The 14,481-nt window shown below is 36.1% G+C and overlaps 1 protein-coding gene across 1 annotated transcript in view; it reads left to right on the top strand.

Annotated features, from left to right (window-relative positions):
- Window positions 1–375: 375 nt before the first annotated feature.
- LOC145687631 (uncharacterized) overlaps window positions 376–14,481 on the top strand; it is a 61,389-nt gene continuing 47,283 nt past the window's right edge. Inside the window, exon 1 of the mRNA XM_081761095.1 lies at window positions 376–430. The gene's annotated coding sequence lies outside the window, so the exon portion shown is untranslated. The remainder of the gene's footprint in view (window positions 431–14,481) is intronic.

Consider the following 14,481-nt stretch of genomic DNA (forward strand, 5'->3'; position numbering starts at 1 on the left):
TCCTCGGTGTCTTTCGTGTCGGCTTCTCGTCTGCTACGCTGTTTACAATCAATAGCACGTGTTGTGTTGACATGTGCTTTTGTCGTGATGTGGGGATCCTTACAATATGGAGCTTCACTGCACGTTTTGTGAGATTACTTGAAACTTAGCGAAACGGATGTGGCGGTATTCGACACTAAGCGCCTCAATTCTCCGACTCATACTAAAAGGATTAACGCTACTGGTGAGCATTTGTATACGTATAGTACATATAAAACGAAATATAAGTTATTTTAGGTCTTTTTAAAAATAATAAGAATGTATAATTTTTTAGTATACCATAGTTTCACCGTCTCATTTTCTTTTTCTCTTTTTTCTTCTTTCTCCAGGTAAGAGCTCTTCCACAGACCAGCAGAAAATTAGTTTCCTTTGAAATGCCTAGAAGAAAAGCGTAAGTGAACGTGCATTACACTGTTGTTTTCAAATTTTAAAATACACAAAATAAAGTTAAGCATCTATTTTGCAGCTTTTGCATGAGTTCCAATATTTTAAGATTAAAATATCCATGCATATCTATTCTGAACCATGTTTGTATATATTTTCGTAGATTTCCTTTTCAACTCGAATAGCTGCAGAAAGTCGTAATGTGCAATGTAGAGACATTGCAATTTCTTAAGTTTTAATCCACAACGACAAGTTAAATATCAAATATAAATTACACGGTGTTTCCAGAAAGTAATGAAACTGGCCGCGGCGCGGTGCTCCAGTCACTAGTAGCACGATCCCAGGGGGAGACTGTATTGAGGGCTCCAAGCTATGCAACGCACTAGGTGTCAGTTGCGTCCGACTCTGACGTAGTGACGATTACGAGTGGTGCAAAAGCTGTTTTTGAGTTTTTGTCACGGAAGAGGATGTGCAAAATGGGGCACACCCGTTGGAGCAGTGCCACGCGATGAAAATTTGCTCTCGACGGCCTTAAATGAGTGATTTGGACAAAAAACGTGACCAAAGTGACAAATCTCTTGAACACCGACCATCGTTCTCTCCATGTCTTCAACGGTCTCCCATCCGTTCTTGAACTCACTGAACCACCGGGGAACTCTTGCGCCCTTCACAAGGCGTCGTCTTTGTAAGCCTTCTTGGCAAAGGCAAGCGTCTCGGAAGCGGTTTTGCCCAGGCGAAATCAAAATTTAATACCGCGGTGCTGCTCAAGCGAACGCTTTATTTCTCAAATTATCTTCCGTGACAAAAACTCAAAAACAGCTTTTGCATCACGCGTGATCCTCACTGCGTCAGAGCTCATTATTTTCTGGACAAACACTATAAGTTACACACAATATTACTCACGTATATGTGGGGTGTGCGTGTATACGAATTAGTATAATTCCTTCTCAGTTTACAATGCCAGAAAAATTACACACTTACTGCTTTATTCACAAAACGCGGAGTTAAGAAAGTGTAACCAACACCTACTATAAACATATACAGGATTTTATAAATGAGACTAGATTTTTTTTCAGTTTAACGACCCACAATTACACTCTGCAGTTAAGGGAGATAAATTGTATTAGTAATTAAGAATTAAAATTATGGAATTAAAGATAAAAGTGGAATGAAATACAAGATTCCCGAGTAATCTTCAACACATGGTGTTTGTCCAACACAAGGTCAACTTGGCACGACTTAGGAGGAAGCCAGGGATCCCTAGCACCATAAGTGAGTTCTCTGCCACTAGGGCCCCGAGACACTGGCAGTTTCGAAAATGTGTGCAGTGAGGTCCAGTTAGGGACAAAAGCAAACAATTTTTAGATAAAATCACCAACCTTTTTTCGGAAGGCGTTACAGTTCAGTATAACTTCAAACAAATTATGTATTGCACGGAGAATTTCAAGCCTGCATCCAAGCCCTGTTCACGTACTCTGGCACAACTGAGGAATTGCTGAAGCAATAGCATTCCAATACGGTCCTTCAGTTATTATAGATTCTTTATACTGTGACTACACTATGCCTCCGATATGTTTATAAATAAAGAAGTCCAAAGGGTTAATATTAGGATGTCGGAATGGTCAGGTAATTGGCCCACTACGTTGAATCCAACCTTCAGGAAATTTCTTATCTAATTACTCTCCTTACTTGTGGTCTGCAAAATGGAGGAGCCCCATTCAATTTTGATACCTTTCTCGGTTGTAAATTGAATAATTAGAAAACTATAATGCGTAAGAAAATATCCCTTATTACCTTTTGTTCCTCAAAATATATTTATCATGAGTCGAAGCATGCAAAAAAGTTCAATTTTCGACTTTTTTTTTTTTTTTTTTGGGATATGCTTCAAATGCACATGTAGATTTCCTGAATTCCGTATTAATAAGAGAATCTGACAGCTTGAAAGTTCTTTTATCTGAGGAATCAATCTTCGGTAAGAAAGCTGCGTCGTTGTCAAACTTATGCAGAAAAGAAATGATAAGTAAACACTTTTCTGCTTGAGTCTGGGGTAGTTTAATACAACAGCAGCATCTTGTATGCCTACAAACGTAATAATTCATGCACTCTGTTTTGAACAGTAGACCTTGAAATCTCGAATTATCTGCTGACCTTCTCTAATGACTTCTGTGGCCTCAGCCTGAAACAATCTCTTATCGAGTTGACATGTTTGTCTAACGTTCCGAGTTCCATACTACCGTAATATCCTTCTAACTATGTATAAAACTACATGAACCGACATAAAATAACCGGTACTTCCGATTGACGTATGAAGTTGAAATTTGGCATGATTCTAGCTTTCTGGGGCTAATTCAGGAAAATTTCCAAAAGCGAATATCTTTAATTTTTACGGGATCTAGAAGAGGGATGAAGTAATTATCCATGTTTTTAAACAGACCTTTATTTGGACTTATTAAGATGGATCGGACAATATTAACGGACAATATTAAGATGGATCTCGTAGAGATAAAAATACAAAGTAGAAACATGATTCAATTTGCTAAGGATAGAAGTCAATGGAGAGCTTTTGTGAACGCGGCATTGAACCTCCGGGTTCCATAGGCACTAGAGTTAGTTAGTTAGTTTTTTTAGAGTGGTTTTATGAGATCTGAAAAATCTTTTCCATATTATTTATATAGGAAATGTTCTTAATTAAATTAAGCGATTCTTTCTAAAGTTATTAACAAAAGCAGGTGTGAAATGGGAATTAATTTAGGAATACCCCAAACATCACCCGTGGATAGAGCCATAAGTGTTGAAGTTCACTTTCGCTGGGTACTGGAGTCCATACAAGTTTATTGGTTATAAATTATCCATGACATTCTTTGCAGAAACATGTAATAATGTTGAAGTATGTAGTATACACGTTAATACCACAAACTTGATTCATAAATGAATTCCAGATCTCCGGAGGATGGTTCAATATTGCTAGTTTAGCAATAAATGCAATCAATATCGTAAACGATCAACATAGGGTGAGAAACAATTGGGAATCTGTTTATATATAAAGCTTGTTACTTTTGATTATTTTAGCGTATATATTCAGTATTTCATAGAAGCATTTCCTTCATATCATATTGTTTACAATGTAATTTTTAACATTAAAAAGAAATGTGAAACATTGAAGCGTATATTAAATATATTTAATTACTTCATGTTTTAATTGGCTGCTACCAAGCTTAAGTAAGAGTTTTATATTTTATTTTAATTAAGTCATTAATTATTTTTTTAACAATTGTGTTGTTTTGTAATAGATGGACTCAGGCGGAAAACAATGTATAATCTGTTTAAGCGTAAACTGCCAATTTGCTTTCCAATGGTATCCGTGACTTGTCACCCCTTTTCTCGGCACAAATACGCCTCGGTCATGAGGCGCTTAGCATACACTACGTTAAGGAAAAAACAGTGCACATAGCTCTCAATAATCTGATTGGTTGAATATCTGTTTCCTGGACACTTGTTTCATTGAGCGCTGAACTTCAAGCTATATATCGCTTGTTTAATAGAAAAGTGACACAACTCAAAATCATTAATCAAAGATTTTCTCGATGGCCTAGTGGCTATCACACTGACGTCACTGGTGCACGGAGTTCCGAATTTGACTACTTGTAGGAGATCCTTTGAAAATTTGATCACATTTACAGTGGCTCAGATTCTACCTGGAACTATAGGTAAAAGTCTCATATAGTCTCAGTGTAGGAAAAAAGCATACACTTTCTACAAACAAGCAATAAGCAATCAAAATAATCAAGGTGATTTGGGTATTTGTGTCCTTTTCACAAGAAGCCACTGAGTTGCGCCACCGAGTTACACCACTAGTATGAACAGAAATATACACTAAGCAACAGATAGTAGACAACGGTACTTTTTTCTCTTATCTTTCAACAACCATGTATTTTTTTCTGTAGTGCAACGAGGTTGCCAATACACAAGAAATATACGTACAGAAATATATAGCATCTAAGTACTAGTAGGCTATATTAGACATACTAGATCCGTGGAGTTAATTCAAAACACAGTAGAGCGACACGGTGCCTCTGCCTCTGGTGCGTGAGGTCCCTGGTTTGATCCCCGCCCAAGTAAGTTTGCGGTGGACAACATCGTGTTCGTGGGTTTTCTCGGAATACTCCATTTCCTACCACATTCTAATTCTATCAATTATTCCATCATCATTCATTTGCTTTAATCATCATTTACTTAAGCCTAACGGGCGTACTTGTGGGACGTTAAACTAAAAAAAATTCATTTTATTTTTCAAACCACAGTACCTACCCAGATAACAAAAATGACTTGTAACAAACTTGCAGCAGATTTGCAATTCAAGTCTGGATAACTTGCAGCAGACTTGTGATGCAAGTCTGCAAGTTTGATGCAAGTTTAATGCAAACTTCCTAGTTGACGCTCTTCGAACTTGCAGCATGCCTGCAATGCAAGTGTATGGTAAGTTTGCAAAGCAAGTTTCTGCAAGGGGTTTACTTGCACAGCAAGCCTGCTGCAAGCTTCCACTTGCACTGCAGATGCACAGCAAGTCGGCAGCAAGTTATTGCAGGTTTGACGCAAGTCTCTGCAAGGATACCACTTGCACTGCATGTCTATAGCAAGTTTGTAGTGAGTCTTCTGCAAGTATATACTTGCATTACAAGTCTACAGCAGATCGCCAGCAAGTGAGTGTAGTAAGTCTTCTGCAGGTAGTAAGTACTTGCATAGCATTCCATGCATTTTACAAACCGAACATTTACTGTATACGAACAATCACACAGTATATTTTTCTCAACAACTTTGTCAAACAATTCACGTTTAACATATAAATTATCTCTACATACTGAATACTTACGTAATTATCTTAACACTTCGCACTTACTACAAACGGCGGCCTGGCGGGGAGATTTTTAAGATTAGACTTTTGTGCCACCTGTTGTTAGAAACTAGAACTGACACACTTGCTACAAAGTTGCAGCAAGCCTCCGAGGCAAGTAAAATCTAGCAAGTGAAAACCAAATTACGACATTTGCGGGTAACTCTTTCAAAACGCCTGCAGCAGGTGTACAGTGCACGGAAAGTCTAGCAAGTTAAAATCAAATATAATGAAAGACTTGCTGCAAACCAACATGCTATTAGGGTACCATCGGGAATCAAACCCAGCCCCCTGAATTCCAAAATATAGGAATAGTGAAGTTCTAACCACTTACCCACAAGGAATCCCATCCATGTATGTTGGTTTTGTCAATAACATCTTTCCCTCCTTTGCTTCTTTTCTTAGTGGTTGAATAATAATAATAATAATAATAATAATAATAATAATAATAATAATAATAATAATAATAATAATAATAATAATAATAATCAGGAATGTTTAACTTGGCAAATAGGGATGGCTGGAGATCAGATGATTAATATACAAAGAACAAAACATAATAGACGACTAGTTAGTTCCCACGGGCACGTTTCACGTTACAGGATTATAAAAGTAATTTGGAAGATGGTGGTAATATAAAGAAGCAGGCAACAACCTGTTCCTATTGATATGCCACATTGACTTGATCCCTAGTCTTCCGTTGCAAGCGCTGCTATTGGCTGGAGGAAATCCACTCGCTTTCTCTCGCTTAGCAACAGCTGAACCCTTATTGGTTCAACGCGTGGGTGTGTGAGGGTGTCAGCGTTAGTTTGCATTTTTGCCACGGCTCAAGTCATTTTGGCAGCACAATAGTAAATTTTGCGTTCATCACAAAATATAGGAATAGTTAATAGTAGTTTTAATATAGTCAATATATGGTGTAAATTAGAGTAAATTTTAATCGATAAACAATTGTGCATCTTTCATTTCTGATCAGTAATCCAAGTAAGTTTATTTATTTATTTTACAAAAGATACTTTGGCAAACTTTCGCCGTGGCGGCAACTGCAATGTACCCGTACGCAAGCTTTCATTAAGACAATGCTTGTTCATGAATGGCGGATACTGAGAGTTACTCGAACGGTTGCGCTAGAGCAGACGGTGGCAGAAACTGTTCTAGTGGAAGCAAGTGTGGTTGCCCTCTACGAAAGCTCCAATTTAAGACAATGCTTCACAAGGGGTGGCGCAATTCGGTTGCCCAACTCAATGGGTCCATGTGTGAAGGAGCTTACACTAAAAATGAGGTTGTGTAAAAAAAATAGCCTTCAACAAATAGTTTTCCACGTAATTTTTGTATTTAGGATATGTGCTTCTCTCCAGCTTAATTTTGATTTAAAACTTTGAATACTGGTAAAGCAAATAAATGTAAAATTTAATATTGACTTGTGTTGTTCTCTGTGTGAAACAAAACGTGGTGTCCACAGAAATATCAGATATAGCAGCCTAAAGTTATTTTTCCTTTGAAGTGCTTTTGTATAAAAAATATCGTTTTTCAGTACCTATTAATGAAATATTATTTCATAATTAATTAAATAAATAAAAATAAAAACAAAAATACATGTAATCAGATGTGTCAAAATAGAATAAAAAACAAGTATTATTGTTGAAGACGATAAAATGTTAATAAGACTAGTCTTTGGCTCCGCCCCCAGATCCTCATGCTTGCTCGGTCTAGGGCCTTGCAACTCATATATATATATATATACCAGGTGTGCACCATTTATAATGTCCAATAACAAAGGAACCAAAAGAGGGAGAGAAGCGAAACTTTGCACAACGGAACCTTAGGAAGGGGGACATTTATCAATATAGTTGGTAACATCACCAGATCAACAGTGTTGCCAACTCAATTTATGCTATTTTAATTGGAATGACCAAAATTTAATTTCATAATTCGAGTCAGCAATGAAAGCAAAGACGAAAGATTTCACACTCGCAGATAAGCTATAAACATAAAAGAATTTTAAATTTCCACGTCAACCGAAAGTACCTGTTATTTTATGTCAGTGAGTGAATGAGTTCATATAGTTTTATATATTGTTAGGATGGCAGAACTATTATAATAATTTGACATATCTAAAATTTAACAACATCCTACATGCTCTTGGCGTTTTTATTAAATTTCCAATAATATTTCTTCTAGAATGACAGAATATAGAATAGTGGTGCTTTAAAATTATGTGAGGAAATCCCGACAGAAATAATGGTCCTCCAGGTTAGGGATTGACGACAGGTAGGCATCCGGTTCTAAAAGCAATTGCCAAATCATATTGGATCGAGAAAAGAATGTGATGGAGAAAGAGGCTAGGGCATACTCCCAAAAGCAACGCGCGAACCGATTGCCTTATTGCCGTGAGAAGTGAGCAAGGGCTATCTCCTAACAATGGACGGAAGAGACTAAAGAAGCGAGTTCAAAAACAACAGTAGATCAAAGTAGGAACTTGGAAAGTTCGAACCTTGATATATAGGAGCTACGAGTTATGAGAGACGCTGGCAAGAAGAAGAGTAAGCATCGCACGCTCCTTACGAGTCGCCACCGTTGACTTCGTCGCGCTTGGGCATACGGACGTGCGTTGGCCCCTTAAATAACGGTTTGTGCTACTCCTCTCGGATGAGTGCGTGCATGTGTGACGCCAACGGAACGATGGTATTCATCCCTCGTGCATTGTGCGTAGTGTACAGGCAGGTAAATGCAGTTATATGGTTTTGGTATGCTTCTGTTGGCATGGACTGGGACCGTTGGTGTGTACAGATCACAGGGAGATACCCGTTGTATATCTGCAGATGTAAGAGAATCACTTACACAATACAATTCAACATCTCTACTCACACGAAGACGTCATTTTCCAGGACGACAATGCACGGTGCCGCCAACCCAGGACTGTACTTGCTTGATTTAAGAAAAATTTCATGGAGGTGCAAGTATGAATTGGCCCCCTAAGTCACCAGACCATAATCCTATAGAACATTTATTGGAAGTTGCAGAATGAGCTCTTGGCACCATGACTCCTGCACCAACCTCTGTGGGTTCATTGTGGGACGCCATCAGGAATATATGGTTTCAGATTCCCCTGGAGACATATCAGTAACTACCAAAATCCATGTCACGCTATGCCCAGGCCGTCCTCTGAACAAAAGGTGGACCTACATAGTATTAGGTCGGTACTTGCAAATCAGTGAGCACTCAGTGTATATGCTTATCTGTTAGGTTACTGCAAAAAATGAAAGACTAAAAGTGATATTTTTGTCATTACTGATTCTTTTGTAATTCATTTAGCAGAAGGTACCAAAGATTGCAAGAAAATAGTATAGGTAAAATTTAATATTTCTTATTAGTTAATAATCACAATTTTTGCTACATGTCCAGAAAGTGTATTGCCATTTCTCACTGAAAACTTTTAGTATCTCAAAACTTGTATTTTGCTATTTACATTTTTTTTTTTTTTCTGGTTGCACTATATAACAATTTTACCACTTTAATATATATTTTAGACTCTTCGAGCTTAATTTCAAAACGTCTCTTGTCCACTTTTCTAAATTTTGGGGAAATCATGAAAATCGTTTAACGTCTTTACTATGTCATTAAGTAAGTATTATATTACTCAGAAATTTTCTCCAGGCCAATAGTACTTTGTTTTCCTGCTAAATGTCTTGGTAATGGTCACTATTAAAGAGAAATAAAGTGACTTTGTTTGGATAAGGGACGTTTTGAAACTAAACTCAGGACAAAGGACGGTCTGAAAACTAAAACCTTTTTGTAATAAACATTTTTCGTTGAAATGTATGCAGTGAAAGTAAAATGGTTTATATTTATCACAAATGTGATGTACACTCATGTCCAAAATGATTGTCGCATATCTATAACTGTCTTCTTGTAAGAATATAATATAATAATGATTTTGCAGGGTACTTTTGATACTGATACTATGTGTATAATCGGGAAATGCACATTTGTGGTAAATTTCATAGGAAAATAATTATAAATACGAAAATTAGAATGACCAAAACAAAATGTTGCTAAATGGACAAGAAAGTTTTATTTTCGTTTTATTATTTTTATTTACTTTTCGTTTGACATGAAATTTGCCACATGCATGGCTTTACCGATTATACACATACTAACATCATAAGAAATACCGGGCGAACACATTTATAGATATTCGACAATAATTTTGGACATGGGTATATATGTTTGTTTTTACTTTAAAATAGAATAGCTCCACTGAAGAAAAATGTTTCGTTTCCAAAGAATGTCAGTAAATATGCTAAAAACAAACAAAAACAACACCTTATAGTTTAAGAATTCTCACGAATGTCCTCAGTAGCTGAGTATGGAACTAGAAAAAAAAATACAATGGAGGATATCTACTTTTACACAAGAAATCTTCCAAATCTTCTCTCATACCGACTTCGAGTTCATCTTCAGTTCATCTTCATCTTCACCGCCTCTTCGTTTTTTTTTTTTTTTTTTCGCTATGAAGACCCTTTCGCACCATCCAATAGTAGGTAAAAACTTTATCTTTAGGCTGCTTCTCCTTTGATTGCTTTCACTATTGTAAACTTAAACATATTAAATTGCTGGCTATAATATGCGGCCTGATCCGGGATCCGTGGAAGAACTTTCTGACTATCGAATGAAAAGGGAATTTCCCGGTTCTTCTGGGATTTAAGCAACATATAAAATGCCTTACTTTTCCTTTTGTGAATTTGAACCTCTCTTTCGACTGAAGTGTCATTTTCTTGCTTCAGTTCAAATTGAATACACTTTGAATACTTGTCTACTGCCGGGCTTCCAAAACTAATGTTATAGTCCGTGACGAAAATATGGTAAAAGTGCGAATAGGGCACTGCGAGATCTTTGTTGGTATTGTTATACATTACATGCTACACTAAGATTGCTGGGAAGATATTGCTTGGAAACACTAGTTGCCCTATAATAATGTTCCTCAACGCGCGTAAACTTCTCGATAAAAGATTTAGCTGCATTAATTTTAGCTTCAAAAAGGAGAGAATTGCGATCTTTTTCTCTCTTTTTTTCCACTGCCATCGTGACAATGCTAAAATAGCATTTATAAAGACGCTGAGCCCTTTTCTCACATACACCCAGTTTAGTGCAAAATGTTTTCTTACAATGCTGTATAAATGATTTCTTACCTTCTTCTGATTTGGTAACAACAAAAAAAGAAAAAAATAGCGAATCGAGAGTTCTTTAGTTTTTTTTTTTTTTTTTTTTTTTTTTTTACTCGCTTCCGTTTAGGTGATTTGCATATTGTATGTTTCAGAATGAAATTGTCTTGGACTACTTTGGTCTTCTTCTCATAATAACGCTGGTGTAACTTGCACACATCTTGTAGAGAAAGTTCTTTACATTTAAAAGTCGTTTCCACATGGTTGCAGTCAAGTGTCCTAGGTAAATCCCTAGACGAGCGTTTCCCAACTTTTTTTTCAACTTGCGGCACACTACGGGTGTAACTTGGATTCTCGCGGCACACTTATAGATATTATTATTTGTAAATATAAAATACCGTGGTATTTTTTCTGTGATTACTGATCTCCTTCTCACAGTGAAGAAAGCTTGGTCACTGTTTTTTCCCCGTGGTAAATACTATGCTTATTTTTCATTCTAATTTAAAAACAGAAAACAATTGCAATGAAATATTGGACTCAGGTTTTTAAAATTACGCTTTCTTTTTCGAAAAGTATATCCAACCTTTTACTAAGAAGGAAGATCACTAAATAACGAACGAACAAACAAATCTCTTATACTTTTAAAACACAAATGTAGGTAATTTGTTGAAAGGATTGAATGATATTTTAGATTTTCAAGTTACGAAATAGTCTGAACAATAAGGAACCAATAATGGTCATAACAATAACAAATACTTTTTTCAACATTAGAAATGTACAGAAAAGTACATGAAGCTTAAAATTGTAGATTCATAGTAGAGGTTCATAGCAATATGCAATACAAATATACATTTTCCCCTATGTCTTGCAATTTGGTACCTATAGAATTAATAATTTGTTTCGATTTCCTCGCGGCACGCCAGCGGCCAATTCACGCCACACTAGTGTGCCGCGGCACACCGGTTGGGAAACGCTGCTCTAGACGAATACCGCTCTCTCTTTGCAATGTTTCGTTGCCATATTCTAGGGTTAACTTTCTTTTTCTTTCTTTTCCAGGTCTTGCACAGAACAATATACTTTTGTTGCTGACTTTCTTCCATACTTTCCATAACTTAAGAAGCCACATCTTAATGCTCTTTCCTTAAAAAATAACGTGTATTTTACTCAAAATCGAACAAACGAACAGAAGTTAGCAAGTCTCCTAAAAATACTACAGCAGAAAGAAAATCTATAATTGAAAACCCAGGTATTTTGACGCGTAATTCAAGGAAATCCCACGAAATGCGTTTGTATCAACGCATAAAGCATCACTAATTTACAAACAAAAATTTAATAGTATTTAAAACACTATTGACATTCAGTTAAGTTTAGAGAAAAAGAGAAGTTTTGAAACAAAACAGTTGAAACCTTCATGAAAGATCATTGTAAAACGGGACATTTTGTTTTGAAATTATTTTGTTCGAAAATGTCCGCCATGTTGCTGTAAACAAGAGACGTTTTGAAACCAAATCCATATTTCTGAGATATTTTTTACAGATTTCTAGATTGATTTACAACAAAATCCTGGAAGAAGTTGATATATAAACCATTAAAGATTAATAAAACGTCATTACCTCGATTTTCAAAATTTTTGACAAGAGACGTTTTGAAACTGAGCTCGACACTTGTAGAAACTGACTGAAATTGTGAGCTTAAAACGGAATAAAGTCACAATAAAAATATCAGTACTGTTCAAACTCAAAACTACGTTCAGTCTAATGAGAATTAGTCAAGAGTTCTCTCTGTTCCCTGTAATATATCATATACACTGTACACTCAACAACATGCATAATGTTGTAATTGTTCGATTTTTTCTTAGCAAACTACAAATCGATTAAGCCCGATTTCTGCTTATCGTAGAACATCCCAATTAAGCTACGTAGTTTCCTTGTGGTCAGGTTGAGAACCAGATTTTATTTTCATTTGTAAAGTACGGAGATTCAACATCAAGTTCAACCCTTATACAGTAACGATATAAGAATAAGAATTTGACATTTTGATAAAACTAACAACGAAAAACTGTTTCTCTCAAGAGCACCTCATGAATAGATGGTTCAAAAGAGTTACCATTGCCTGATCGGAGAGAATATATCAGGTTTTATATCCGCCTACTTTCCTTATTTCTTTAACTTCCCTGTGTCGTAATGTAGAGGCTTCGGAGCTTTCTATAAAAATTTTACCTTGAAATAACTAGTCAAAGAGTTTCATATGCTCTTTTCTTTCATTCGTCGGATCTTCATTTGTCTATCACGTGAAGATTGGAGGCTGTTTATGTGCCACAAAGCAGTGGGAGATGGTATCATACTTCCAGACACCTGCTTCTTCCAAACAACAATGAAAATAACTGATGTTTTCAGCTCTTACGCAATGCACAGAATACGGTAGATCTCGAAATGTGGAAGTAATTTGAAGTATGCCATCCGCACTAACTATCCCAGCTGGAATTCCCCCTACTTTGTGTGACAATATTCGCATATGAGGAGCCAACAGCTAAATTCCATTATTGTGCCCATTTCAGCAGACATTAGGGAGCACGATTCGCTCTTCACATCTCACTCCCTGTTACACACACTCTTCGCTTTTATATTTTTTCTTCATATTTAACACACAATGGAATTGCTTTTATATTGTACTCTCTCCCGTGATAGCTTCAAGAGTTGTTCGCGCAATATTGCACGAAGTAATTTTCAAATGAATTTTTTAGTGTCCTTGGTTTCTTTCTACAGCGTACAACTTGTTGAATGAGATTCACACTTCATGAGACATTCTCATTTTTCGTTGCTCTAAATTGGAGAACGTATACGCTGAAAGGTTCGAGTTTTATAATTACTTAGAAAACAAAGTTTTTCTGGTGAACTAGTAATAGAATCCAGGATAAAATACTTCATGTGAGAGACAAAAACTCAAAACCACTCTATTCGGAAAGAAAAATTACTAAACCAGGAATTATACGTTTAAAATATATTGATACTAGTAGATTTTCCTACTGCGGAAACGTGTCATTTTTCATTATTATTATTATTATTATTATTATTATTATTATTATTATTATTATTATTATTATTATTATTATTATTATTATTATTATTATTTTAGTAAGTACAGACCATAGCTAATCAGTTGTCTAATTATTTCCCTTCTTATGCATTCAAGTTAAAGTTTTGTAACATTTATTTTATTTAGTTTTCTTCTAAATAGAATTAGATTTAAAAAAAAAATACTAAAATATGATTGAGAGCAAATAACAACAAACCAGGGGTGGATCCAGAACCGACTTCTGTGGGGGGGGCGATGGGTTCTCATACTGCTACTTAGAGCTACTTTTCAGAACTTCAAACACTGGGATGGGTTTTATTTATATATATAAAATAAGAAAGTTTCCTCTTCTGGGGGGGAATCGCCCCTATCATCCCCCTGGATTCGCCACTGCAACAAACAACGATACATAACTTATAAAATGAAAATTGAAAATGGAAGCTTTAAGTTTTACGTCCCAGGGTAATGCCGGCTAAAGGAGACGGTGAAGATAAGAATAAATGCAATGGTGGAATAAGTGAAGTGGAAGGAAACGGGAGAACCTTGAGGAAAACCACGAACGTGAAATTCATCCATCACAAAGTGCACTTGGCACTAGCTGGGATCTAACCAGAGACCCCACACACCAGAGGTGAACGCTCTACTGCTGATCCACCGCGCCCCCTTGCAGTCTTTTGAATTGAAACTGCAGTTCGGTAGATATGAGCGGAATTCTTGGAATAAATACTGTTTTTCCTTCATCCTTTCCTGATATTATTTTTGCTTCAATTATATTGTTTGATAAATGTTTCACGGTTAGTCTTGTTCTATTACATAATGTTGGTGAATACAAACATCTTAACAAGATTATTGAAGATCGTATTTTTAATCTTAAACAATGTAAAGGCATTCCTGAAAACTGGTAGCGGACTGGGAACTTGTAGCGAT

This window comes from Thermobia domestica, chromosome 6 (genome assembly GCF_964235325.1).
Source record: "Thermobia domestica chromosome 6, izTheDome1.hap1.1, whole genome shotgun sequence".
In the NCBI taxonomy this organism is placed as follows: domain Eukaryota; kingdom Metazoa; phylum Arthropoda; class Insecta; order Zygentoma; family Lepismatidae; genus Thermobia; species Thermobia domestica.